General features: G+C 61.9%; 1 protein-coding gene across 3 annotated transcripts in view; it reads left to right on the top strand.

The window, feature by feature from the left end:
• Positions 1 to 12,245, top strand: part of LOC309621649 (ATP-sensitive inward rectifier potassium channel 12) — a 64,736-nt gene that overhangs the window by 20,447 nt on the left and 32,044 nt on the right. Inside the window, exon 2 of one of the 3 annotated variants that reach the window (XM_082409039.1) lies at positions 6,049 to 6,170. The exons of 1 other annotated variant lie outside the window; for it this stretch is intronic. The gene's annotated coding sequence lies outside the window, so the exon portion shown is untranslated. Of the gene's footprint in view, positions 1 to 6,048; positions 6,171 to 9,183; positions 9,370 to 12,245 lie in introns of those variants that run through there. One more of the 3 variants, XM_082409040.1, reaches the window with a different exon arrangement.

Below are 12,245 nucleotides of genomic sequence, written 5' to 3'. Positions count from 1 at the left end.
TAAAAGCTCCAGGTGTGAGGAAGCTTTTCCTGGGGCTCTCAGTGGCCACCCTTCCTGCTCTTGGGGCAGAGACCTGCTGCTCACACCCCCTGCACCAGGAACCGCGCCCCCCCGCCCCCGCCCCGCCGCAAATCTACCTCCTCTTCCTGGGCGCAGGCTCAGAGAGGGCTGGTGGCTCAAGCCAAGGTCACACAGCACATCAGGGCCTAATAGGATCCAGACACCAGGCCCTGCCCCACCAGTCTTGGGCTCTCAGCGGCCCCTGCCTTCCCACAGCACCAGTTGGCCATGAGGGGGAGGCAGCCAGACAGAAGGCTTCCTGTAGGAGGCGGTCCTGAGCCCCTTGGAGAGACTGTGGTTTCTCCTGGAGACACCAGGGCCAGACATGTGTGGTCAGTTCCCGGGTCTCTGTTCCCATGGCCCTGAATCTGGGTTCAGATGATTCCCACCCAGCTCTGGGTGGACCAGCTGTGTGGCCCTGGGCATGGCGCTCACCCTCTCTGAGCCCCGGTCTGTTGCGACTGTCTGAAGGAACCGCAGTGTGAGCTGAGGTAGCACGTGTCACAGTGTTCACGTGTACAGTTCAAGTTGTGGGGTTGGAAAAGCGTGTGTGGCATTGAGGCCACAAGCGTGGGAGGCCGCGGTGGGTCAGAAGGTCGGGCGCCCTCCAGCTTGGTGCTGTCCCACGCTGAGCCTCGGTCTCGTGCAAGGCAGGAGGCGGAAGCGTTTCCTCTGAAAGCCATTTCTGGGATGTGGATTGTAATTGCCACTGGCAGATGAGAAAGAGGCAGCTCGGCTGCCCCCATCGGCCTGATGGCCGTGTGTCCCAGGCAGGGCGGTGCTCCCTCTGAGCGCTCCCTCCCGCGTCACCTTCTCTCCCTTCTGGCACCCTCGGCTCCAGCCCCACTGCCCCCCCTTGAGTCCCTTGAACACATGGAGCAGTGTTCCAGCCTCAGGGCCTTTGTCCTTGCTGTTCCCACTTCTGGGAACACTGTTCCCACATTCTGTCCTCCTGAGGCCTCGAGTCAAATGTCACCTCCTCGGAAAGGTCTTCCTATGCCCACGCTGCCTCTGGAGTGACGCGGGTTCTTTTCTCCCCAGCGTGTTTTTTGTCTGCCTTGTCCCACTTGGATCTCGGCCCTGAGCACCGTGTGTGCACATAGCGGAGGCCCAGCAGGTGTCTGCAGAGCGAGTGAGTGCCGAGTGCGGGTCCGGTAAGCAGGTGGAGGCCCAGGCCTTGGCAGTGCCCCCGGGGCCGAGCTGTCAAGGGGACCCTGGGTGGAGTGGTGGGTTGTCCGGAAGCCCACCCTGTTTTCCCAGACTCCTGATCTCCGAGCACAGCCTCCAGCCCATGCCAGGGTGAACCCCAGCGCTCAGAGGTCTGTCAGGCCCTCCCAACGAATCTTCTGTTCCCAAAATAAAGCCAGACTTACACAGTGAGGAGGGGAAGAGGAGGGAAGCTGAGAAAACAGCTGTCCCTGTGCTCCCCCAGCAAGCGGCCGGGGGTCAGGCCGTGTTCTGCCTGCCTTTGCCTGGAAGGCCTCATGCTGGGCCCAGCCTGCTGTGAAGCTAGGCAGCCGCTGGCTGGGAGGGCCCCTTAGGAAGGAGGTGGCTGGATGCAGAGGGACAGAGGCAGGACCCCTGGATGCTGGGCTTGGAACCGTGGCTCATAGCCTGGTGACTGTGGACACAGTGCTCTTTTCCGTGACTTACTTCCTCCTTGGTCAGAGACGTTTGGGCTGTCTCACCTGGAACATTCTCAGATGCAATGCCAGGCACTCGGAGAAGCTAGGCATTTGGTGCCAGGGGTCCAAGAAAGATGTTGTGGGGACCTGGCAAGGAGCGGGAGGAACTCCAGGGAAATCTTGGAAGGCTTCGTAGAGGAGGCATGCTTTGAGCTTGAAAGATGGAAGGCAGAGCGGGGCCTTCCATGGTGAGGGGCCAGCTCATGCTGAGGCTCTAGGTGTGGACATTCCTGAGACGTCACCCACTGAGGATCGCAGGATCACACGATCATTCCTACTGTGTCCTTTTTTCTTGTTGATTTATAAGAACCCTTTATATATTAAGTACATCAATCCTTTTTATAACAAACATCTATCATTTACCTTTTATTTTGCTTATAATGGGTTTTGATAAGCAATGTCATAAATATTTTTATGTTGGCAAATTTTCCAGCCTTTTCTTTCATGGTCTTTCTTGTCCCAGGCTGTTTCTTGCCACTATCTCAGGTCCATGCTCTCCTCTGCACACTTAGAAAATGTCTGAGGCTTGAATTAAGTTGAAGCTTGAAAAATTACAGCTGTAAGAAAAATAGACACCATGGTGCCTTTGCTCACTGGGTCCCTCCCATCCTCTCCATCTGGTCTCTCTTTCCTGCTTGGAGGTAAGGTCCAGTCCAGGCCCTCCAGGGACCTGTGGCCCCTCTTCAGAGTGAGTCAGGGGCTCAGAGATGTGATGAGGGGAGGGCGTGGGGGACCAGGACATTTCCAGCTCCTTGTACTAACTTGATGAAACCCCATCATGAACCCATAGACAGATAACATTATTAATCCCATCTCACAGGTGAGAAAACTGGACTCAGGGGGTTATATGACTTGCCCAGGGTCACCCAGGAAGGGACAGAGACAAGATTTGAACGCAAGCCGTATTGCCCCAGAATTTATACTTTCTCTGGCACCCCAGTGCCCTTGGGGTCAAGTCCAAGCTCATTAAAATGACTCACAGGGCCTCTCCGAGCCTCCGTTTCTGCAGGCGTCAGTGTAATGCCTGTGCCCACAGGCACTCAGCACACCTCCGCCCTCACTGGTATTAGGGTGACAAGGGGTGCCCCTGCCTGTCTCTCTGTACCCGCCTCAGCCCCAAATCCTTAGGATCCTGAGTGCTGGGACCGGAAGGGCCAGCCCCCTCGTTTGCAGGTAGGAACAGGGAGGCTCGGAGTTGGGTGGGGCTGCCCGGGGCCCAGTGTGGGAAGAGCAGAGCCGATGTGCACCCTGACCCGTGGGACCCGGAGTGCCCTGCGCCGTGCTGTGGTCGGTCTCAGCCGGGCTCTCTCCAGGGAGGCCCTGCCCCCGACTGGGTCACACACCTCCCCTGGGCTCCAAGGGCTCTGACCGCGGCCCTGATCCTGCCTGTTGTGTCTGCTGCGTAACTCGCTGTCTTCCTGCTCGGTGGGGGCGCCCCTTGCAGGCGGGCACTACTGGTCCATCGCCAAGTCCCTGGTGCCCTCAGGAAAGCTTGCCTGCCAGAGGGAGGCCCAGAGAGGGACAGGGGCCTACCCTAGGTCACACAGTGAGTTTGAGCAGAGCTGGGAACCCCAAGAAAACCCCAAGACCCTCCAGGTCCCACTTGCTCCTGGGACCCAAGGAAGCCCAGGGATGGGGCACTGTGTGTAATGGCCACTCTAGCAAAGGGCACCAGGGGTCTATGTCCTCTGCTGCTTCCAGGGGCCTGGGGCCAAGGACACCCTGTCTCTCTCCTGCCCCTACCCCCCAGGGAAGGATGTTCTCAAGATAAAAATACCCTCGGAAACATTCCCTGGTGCCTGGCATGACCTGTCATCCGCCGTGGGGGCCAGAACTTCCTGCCCTGGCTTCACCTCGGGGCTCAGAGGGTGGACACCTGTCCCTCCCGGCCGCTTGGTGCAGCCTATCCTTGTGGTCAGTGCGTGCAGCCTGTCTCCAGGCCATGGAATCTGAGGGGCCTGAGGGGCCGTGGTCACCGTGGTTGCTGTGGCCAGCGTTTACTGGGCACCCCTGCCGGCGATGACACCCGTGGCACAGAGGCGCGGGACAGCCAGGCCCCTGCACCCGCAGAGCTCAGGCTCTCCTGCTTCGTTGCCTGTTGGACGCGTCCTGAGAGCATCACACCAGGCTGCACGGGGCGGGGGGGGGGTCCGGGATGCCCCAGCTTCCCGTCGTGTCGGGCATCCGGATGGTTGTCAGAGCAGGAAGACCCCTCAGAGAACACTGGGAGGGCTGGTGCTTACCGCGTGTCTGCTGCGCACCGGACGCTGGGGCAGGGCCTCGGTCTACCTTCTTCACGGCCTCCCCAAGCAGGTGGGATCTACCCATTTTGCAGATGAGAAGCCTGAGGCCCAGGGAAGTTCCCACTGGGAGCTGGGGAGCGATCAGGCCTCGAATGCAGGGCTGGGAGCTCACTGGACCCTGGGCCCCGCCGCTCCAAGGGAGGCTGTGATGGTGGTGACAGAGCCACGTGGTGCCGGGCCTGTGCTCAGCGCACACCTCCCCCCCAAGTTGAATTTCACAGGCACATCCGTGGGGAGGCCGGGCAGGAAAGGGAAGTGCCTCGCCCCTGGCTGACAGGACGGCCCTGGGGGAGGAGCAGGGGCCCCCCTCCCTTGCTGGGAGGCTGAGGGACGGTCTCACTGTCACATCCGGTCACCCCTGTCACCTGCAGACCTTGCCCCTGCTCCGGCCTCCCCTGTCCAGGACTGTGACCGCCACCCAGGAAAGCGTTTGGTGAACTCCAGAGGGTTGGGGTCACGTCTCGTGGGCCATGGCCACTGCAGGGGCAGGGGGAGCGCTGGACGGGGTGTCGGATCCTGGGCTCTTGTCTCCAAGCTGCCACTCACTCCGTGGCTTTGTGACCTTGGGCAAGGCCCTTCTCTGATCTGAGCCTCCGTTTCCTCCTGTGTAGGATGGAGCTGGTTTTGCTTCCCTCACAGGAGAAAGCCCCTTCCCGGAAGCAGGGAGCCAGAGGCTGAGAGGGCTTGGGGCAGGCGGGCTGAGTGACCACGGGAAGTGGGGAGGGCAGGTGCTCTACCTGCTAACCGCCCCCTTCCCTCCCCACGGCCCTGTGACACCTCCTCTGCTCAGAGTTCCAGCTCTCGGTGACCCGGCGCGAGTCACCTCACCTCCCTCAGCCTCAGTTTCCCTGTCTGTCCCTCAGGGTGGACTGCAAAGGTTGGAATGACTGAAGCCGAGAGCCCAGCACACAGGGCCGGGCACAGTGGGCGTCCACTCCAGGGGAAGGATGAGAGTCAGTGACCCGGGAACAGGTCCTCGCCGTCGGGAGTCCAGCTGCGTGGTGGGGGTCTGGGATGGAGCCTCCATTGGCTTTAGAAGGAAACAGCTGAGAGGGGCTACGGCAGGGCCGCTGGCTGCTGCTCTAGGAACAGTGAGGGTGGGGAAGCAGGGGCCGAGGACTGGGCGTCTTGAGGTGGGAGCCTGGAGTGAAGCGGGACCAGCTAGGCCACCGCTACCAGAGCGAGCAGAAGCCCTGAGCCGGGGAGGGACGCACCCACGGTCACACAGCCCGTGCGGGGCGGAGCTGCGACTGGAGCCCAGGTCTGTGCGCTTCTAAACCCACGGCTGGCACTGCCCCAGGAGGCTTGTGCTGTGGGCTGACTCACAGCAGTTCCCTTAGTCCCAGCCGGGAAATCCAGTGCCACTGTGGACCCCCGCCGGCGTCGGCTGCGAGAGGGCGGCCTGCATGGGGGCCGTGGCCGGGGGGGCAGGGGTGGCGGGGCATCTTGGGCTGGCTCACCTCCAAGGCTCCCGAGCCCCTTCCCGCTGCTCTCTGCCCCGACCTCGCGGCGCACTGCCGTGGAAGGCGGGGGCCGTCCGCCCACAGCGGGGCCCGTGGGGGGCGTGGGGAAGGCTCTGCAGGTGGCCAGGCGCGCAGGCTGGGCCCCGAGGTCCTCCGTGACCTGAGGAGAGTCCCCGCGTTGCCCATGCCTCTGCAACGGGAACAGCAGGGGGTCCAACTTCTTGGGGCTGTCGTGAGGCTTACCTGAGTTGACGTCCGTGAAGCAACTACCAAGTGTCTGGCATGCAGAGGGCACTCAGTAGCTACCAGCGGTCGTTTTCTCTGGGGGCCCGCCTTGTTCCGCCCTTCTCTGGGTCCGAGGGGTTGTTGTGGACAGGCTCACGGGCTGTGAAGCTTTGGGGCATTGGGATGGGCTGGAGGCCCCCTCTACCTCCCCTGGGGTCCTGGGCAAAGCAAGCAGAAATGGGGGTTTGTGTGGAGGTTTGTGACCGATGAGCTCCCCCAAGGAGAATGGTAATTGTGCTGTGTTAACTTCAGGGCCTTCCAGCCGTTGAGTCCTCTCCAGCTGCTGCCTGGGAAATGGCAGCTGCTGCTCGTGCAGCCTTGAAGACAGTCACTTGCCTGGTGAGCACCGTCACTTAGGAGACAGGATTCCAGAGGTAAGATTAAGGTCGCGGATATGCACCTGTCCAGGCAGTCATCCGTCCAGTCGGACGCTCATCTGTGCCCCCTCCCACCCACTCATCTCTGTGTCCACCTACCCACCCACCCATCCACCCGCCCGTTTGACCTCTCACTCACCCATTATCCATCCATTAGTTCCACACATCCCCCCATCCATCTAACTATCCACCCACCCACCCACCCACCCAACCCAGCCAGCCATCTTTCCATCCATTCATCCCCCCAGCCATGCAGCCACCCACCTACCCATCCATCTATTCATCTGTCCATCCACCCACCCATCCATCCGTCCACTCAGTCTATCCATCCATCCATCCATCCACTCATCCGTCCATTCACTCACCCGTCCGTCCATCCATCCGTCCGTCCATCCGTCCGTCCGTCCGTCCATCCATCCATCCATCCATCCATCCACTCAATCCGTCCATCCATCCATCCATTCATCCATCCATCCATCCATCCACTCAATCCATCCATCCATTCACTCATCCATCCATCTATTCATCCATTCACTAATCCACTCGCCCAACTCATCTAACCATTTTTCACCCACCTAAACGAACCATCCCTCTACTCACCCTCTATCCATCCATCCCCGTCCGTCAGCCCTGTTTATCCATCCACACGCTTGACCACCCACCTGTACATGTAACTGTCTCCCCATTCATTGATTCTTCCACCTCCTCATCCATCCCTCTGTTCAGCAGCTTAATCCCTCGTCTTTGTCTGAACAGTGAGCATTTCCTGGGTGCCCCCACTGTGCCAGGCCTGCACCGGCCTCTCTGGACCTCTGAGGTTGGCCAGAGATGGGGCCCAGGCAAGGCCAACTCTCACACAAGGTGGAAAGTAGCTTCTGGTCCTAACAGGAGAAGCCCAGGGCCAGAGAATGTAAAAGGGCTTCATGAAAGCGGGGGGCTTCTGCTGATTCCTGACTGATGGGAGGATTTCCAGCATTCCCATTAGCTGTGACTTGGAGGTTGGCCCGCACGGGGCAAGGCTCACCACGGGAAAACCCTCAGGAGCCTCTTGCTGTGTAGATAGGAGTGGCCTGCACAGGACGTGTCTGTGGGCGAGGAGTGGGCGGGCAGCTTTGATCATTCCGGAGATAAAATACACAGGACCTGGGAAGGGAGTGGACTTGCTTGTGGCTGGGGTAACTGGGGAAGTGGTTGGACTGCCCAGTGACCCCCTAGGGGTGGAGGAGGAGGGGGAGGGAGAAAGAAGGAGACTCGGTGGGGAGGAGTGGAGGGAAGGGGGAGGAAGCTTTGGAGAAGAGGAGAAGCATGCCGGCCACGTGGTGCTGTGGGACACAGCCGGGGAGCTCGGGTTCAGGAGTCTGCGCTGTGGAGGCGCCCCCGAGGCCTGTGAGGAGGGCCCAGGAGCTCAGGGGCCTTGGGAGGCCGAGAAGAGCAGGTGCCCCGAATATGCCTGTCGTGGTAGGGAGCTGCTCCTGGGGCATTAACTCCCTGGCATGCCGGTGCATGGGCAGAGCAAGCTTTTGGGTGGGAAGACTGGTGTTGGTGGTTGGAAACCGGGCAGGTGGGCCTCGAAGTGGTGAGGGCCCGGGGCCAGCCAAGCACCGGCCATTCCCATCCCCAGCACAATGTGACACGTCTCTCCTCAGGCCTCCCAGGGGCCTCGCAGGGGCCTGGCCCAGAAGGCCTGCACAGTGTTGACCCCAAACGTTTGCAGGCCGTGGGTGACCGAGGCCGGCTGAATGTTTGGGGGAGGGGGAGGGAATGTGTCTGGGAAAGGTGGGCGGGCACAGGAGATGGCCGTTGTCTCCCCAGAGTGTGAGAACGGACGTGTCGGCCCCCTAACCCTCCACCTCGTGTCCAGGCCAGCTCTTGGCTCTCCCCAGCCGGCCTCAGCCTCCTCACTGGACCCTGAGGGGCCAGCCTGTTCTCCCCTCCCCACCGGGAGTGCCCCCCCGCCTCTGTGCCACAGTCCTTGGAGCCTGCCGCCCCGGAGCTGCCCGGTCTCGCTGCAGAGCACCTCCAGGCCTGGCCCGTGCCCCTCACTTCCTGTGCGACTGAGCAAGGGCGCCCTTCTCGGAGCCTCCGTCTTCCCGCCTGCAGATGAAGGATTGGATTTTGCAAGCTCTCGTGCTAAGTCTGCTGGGTAGTGGCTGGATAAGATGCCGAGGCCACCACAGGGTGCAGTGAGGAAACGCCCTGTGAGGGATCAGTACGTCTGCCTTGGGCACGGGCTGGGGAGGAGTTGTAGGCGGCTGCACGCTGGCTTTCCCTGAAACAAGTGATTTTTAAGGATTCTTCCGAGAGACCATGGACTTGGAAGGACTTGACCATGAGTAGTGAGTGCCCTGTCCCTGGATGTTCCAAGCAGGGCCTGAATGGCCACAGATCAGGGGTGCTGGTGAGGGTCTTACCTCTGCTTTCATGTGCTCAGATTGGGGTTATTTGTGTCTTATCACCACGTGGCATTGCAGGGACCCTGAGGACTGAGGCTTGGAATACAGTGTCATGTCCACAGTCTGGCCTTGGGGCCTAGGGGAATGGGGGGTTGAGTTCTCTCCTACCCCCCAGACTAGGAGCTCACTCCTGAAAGGCTGTGTGACCCTGGGTAAGTGACTCAAGCTTTCTGAGCTTCAGTTTCCTCATCCAGAAAGTCATAATAAGGGATTGCGTGAGCTACTTGAGCTCTCAGTGCCTGGCAGGTGCTAAGCACTTGATAAACACTGGTTACTCTGCTCATTCATCCCTATGAAGGGGTCCTGCCACCTGGGAGGCCCCCCGAGGGAGGGGGACATTGAGCTCCTCCTCGGTGCCCCCTCCATTGATCCGACTAGCCAGTGCTTTCTTGGCCTTGCCCTGGTCTCCTCCGGACGTTGCTGAAACCTGAGGCCCAGAGCCTCGGGGGACCTGGCATGGGGTGTCCTACTCCATCCGGGGGCACTTCGCGATGACTCTTGGCCCGCAGGTCATGTGTTAGCTGCCTCCCTAAAAGCTCCCAGCCCAGACCCTGCTGGTGCGCCAAGCCTGCCAGGTGCCGGGAGGCTGTGTGCACAAGCGCTGTGGTCGGCGGGGCAGGGACGCGGGCTCTGGAGACGCCGGGCTCGGGACAGCTCCCCCTCCCCTCGGAGTCTCTGGGTCCAGCCTGCTGGGCCTGCCTCACTCCCAGTCTCCAGTGCTGAAGTCGCCTAGGCTGGCTCAGGTAGGGGACCCTAGTGCCTCTCTCCCCTTTCCCTCCCAGTAACGCCTGGGACCCCCACTGGCCAACCTGGGCGTCCGACCAACGTAGTCTTAATTATTGTCTTTACCATCTATCTCATCCTGGCCCACAAGGTGTTTTGTGACCTGGGACAAGTCTCAGCCTCAGTTTTCCCATCTATAAAATGGGGAGCCGGCCTCCTTGCTTGCTAAAGCCTCTTCCAGCAAAGCAGATCTAATTTCCTCTCTATCTGATCTAACTGTATACGCCCGTTGAGCAGGAGCCACATGGGACCGCACGTTGCTGGTTGAGAATCTTGTCCGTCATTTCTTTTTCTCTCTTTCTTTTTTTTGGTCACGCTACACGGCTTGCGGGATCTTAGTTCCCCGACCAGGGAATCACACCCGGGCCCCCTGCAGTGGAAGCGCAGAGCCCTAACCACTGGACCGCCAGGGAAGTCCCCACATTTCTTCAACCGAGCCCTTAAAGACCACAGAGCCCTGTAGCCTTCTTGCCTCGGGTGTGTGGAGGGTCCCTGGACGCTTGGCGGGTTTGTGGCGCCGGGGCTGCTACCGTGGCTCCTCTTCTCGGCCTTCCTCTGTGGTGGTGTGTCCACCAAGCGCCCGCGAGGTACCCCCCCCCACCCTTGGCATCTCATGCACGCATACGTATGCACACACGCGTGCACACGGAGCCGCCCGCTGTGTCTCTGCTCCTTGGCTTCAGGGGACTTCGCCCAGGTGACTTTGCTCCGAGTACCAGTTTCCAGCTCTGAGAAGTGGGGGAGTGGCTGCGAATGTGATCTGTTGATTTCCGCTGTGGCTTTAGGAGGAAGACCAGTAGAAGAGGGGTTCCCAGGACCGTGCAGCACAGTCTGGGTGCGGCCCCGGCGCCCAGCCCAGGCAGAGGTGCCAGTGGTCACTGTGGCACGCCCACCTGTCTGCGAGCTGCCCAGCTGCTGGGAGCAGTGTGCCAGGCTGGGCTCCTCTGGCCTTTGAGTCTTGCGATTCTGTCCCCCGCAGGCCTCGAGCTGCTCAGAGCCCCACCTGGAGCAGCCATGACCCGCTGGATGTCCCTCAAGGCCTCCCGGCCACACAGACCTGCCCCGGCGATCCGGTGGCCTGCTGCTGGCATCTGCGTGCCCCTGGAAGGCCCAGGAGTCTAGGGCTGAGCTGTCCTCCTGGCACAGTCTACGGGGTTCCCACCCCCACCGGCTCCTGGACCAGGCAGGGGCCGTGTCCACCACTACGGCCTGAGGCCTCAGCGCCTCAGACCCAGGGGGAGGCTGTTGGCTGGAGCAGCCGTGGGGGAAGGATGGCAGCCTGAGCGGAGGCCGCCGCAGAGCCTGGGGTCCCCGCGGTGGGAGACCTTGTGTTAGACAGCAGTGGCCCTGAGCCCAGCTCTCCTGCCTCGTGGTTGTGTGGCTTTGCGGAAGCCGCTTGACCTCTCCAAGCCGCCATCCAGAGGGTCGAAGTAGCCATGGTAGCTGCCTCCTGGGCTTCTGAGAGGGTGACACAGGAGCGTTTGCTGCCATGTCTGGCCTGCTGTCCCTGTGGGTGGGTAAGCTGGTCCAGGCAGCAGGGAGCGCCCTGTGCCTGCCAGACCCGGGGACCCAGTGACACACCCTGGGAGGGGTCTGCAGCCTGGCTGGCCGTGAGTGTTTGGAATGGAGGTCAGAGGTCACCCCGTCCCACAGACCAGGGCGGGTCCCAGTGCCTCCGCCTCCTCTCTCCTGGCCGGGCCGCCCTGGACCTTCTCTGGGGCCTCGGCGTCGCATCACACGTGAGCACTCTGACCTCGTCGTGCCACTGGTGGGGGTCGGGGGGCGTGGGGTCCATCCGTAGGGGGCGCAGGCCCACCTCTTCAGCGCCCTGCCACGCCATTCCTGCGGGACACCCGACGCGGACGGCCAGACGGCCTCAGTGCCCACGGGGCCAAGTGGTGTCGGGGTCTCCGGTCTGCAGATGCCTCAGCCGGGCACTGACAGGCCAGCCCAGAGCCAGCGGGGCACCGGGGGAGGGGTGGCCACCGGCCTGCGCGTCTGGGGCCTGGGTGCCTGCCCCCAGCCGTGAGACCGGGCAGCGGTGTCGTGGAGCGTGCCCTGGGACCGCCCCGTGTGTGAGTGTGTGTGCCAGCCCGGTGCTCTGGCGAGTGGGCTGAGGACAGGGGTCTTCCGAGTGCTCCCCACCTGCTCTTGTTTAGCGCTGAGGAAGGCGGGGTGGCGGAGGCCCCCGGGCTGAGGTCCGTAGTCAGTGAGCCCCCTGGGTGCTGGCTCGTGGGCCGCCTCCTAGCCACGTCTGGTGATGGGGTGGCCACGAGCATAGCACATGGGCAGCGAGAGTGGGCACCTGCGGGGAGAGCGTGAGCCTCAGGAGGATGGGTGGGGCCCGGCTTGAGGTGTCTGTCATGCCCAGGTCTAGGCCCTGGGGGTGAGACAGCAGCGAACAAACAGCAAGCCCCCTGCGCTCAGGGACTCACGGTCTCGTGCTGGGACGGTGGGTGCAGCCCCAGCGAGCCATTGCTGTTGTTATTACTACCGCTACGAGGTCAGAGGTCGGTGCAGTGGGATTACCGTGGGGTCCTGGGTGGGGTGCACAGTTTTCCCAGACGCAGGGAGGCCCTGAGACACCCTTGTGGCATAGAAGCCAGGGCCTGGGGGGAGGGTGTCCAGGTGGGCCTGGGGGCGAGCAAGGGCGAGACTGGAGGGATCTGAGGGGCCCCAGCGGAGGATGGACTGACTCCTGGTGGCCGCCGTGGGCACTGGCACCGGGGTGGGAGTGGGGAGGCTGGCGAGGTGGCCATCATGCTGCTCTCGGCGGGTGATGCCAGGGGCCCAGGCCGGGAGGTAGAAGAAGGGCCTGGATCCTGAATATCTTTGC

Source organism: Balaenoptera borealis (genome assembly GCF_965194805.1).
Source record: "Balaenoptera borealis genome assembly, contig: HAP1_SCAFFOLD_785, whole genome shotgun sequence".
In the NCBI taxonomy this organism is placed as follows: Eukaryota; Metazoa; Chordata; class Mammalia; order Artiodactyla; family Balaenopteridae; genus Balaenoptera; species Balaenoptera borealis.
This window is presented reverse-complemented; position numbering and strand designations above follow the sequence as displayed.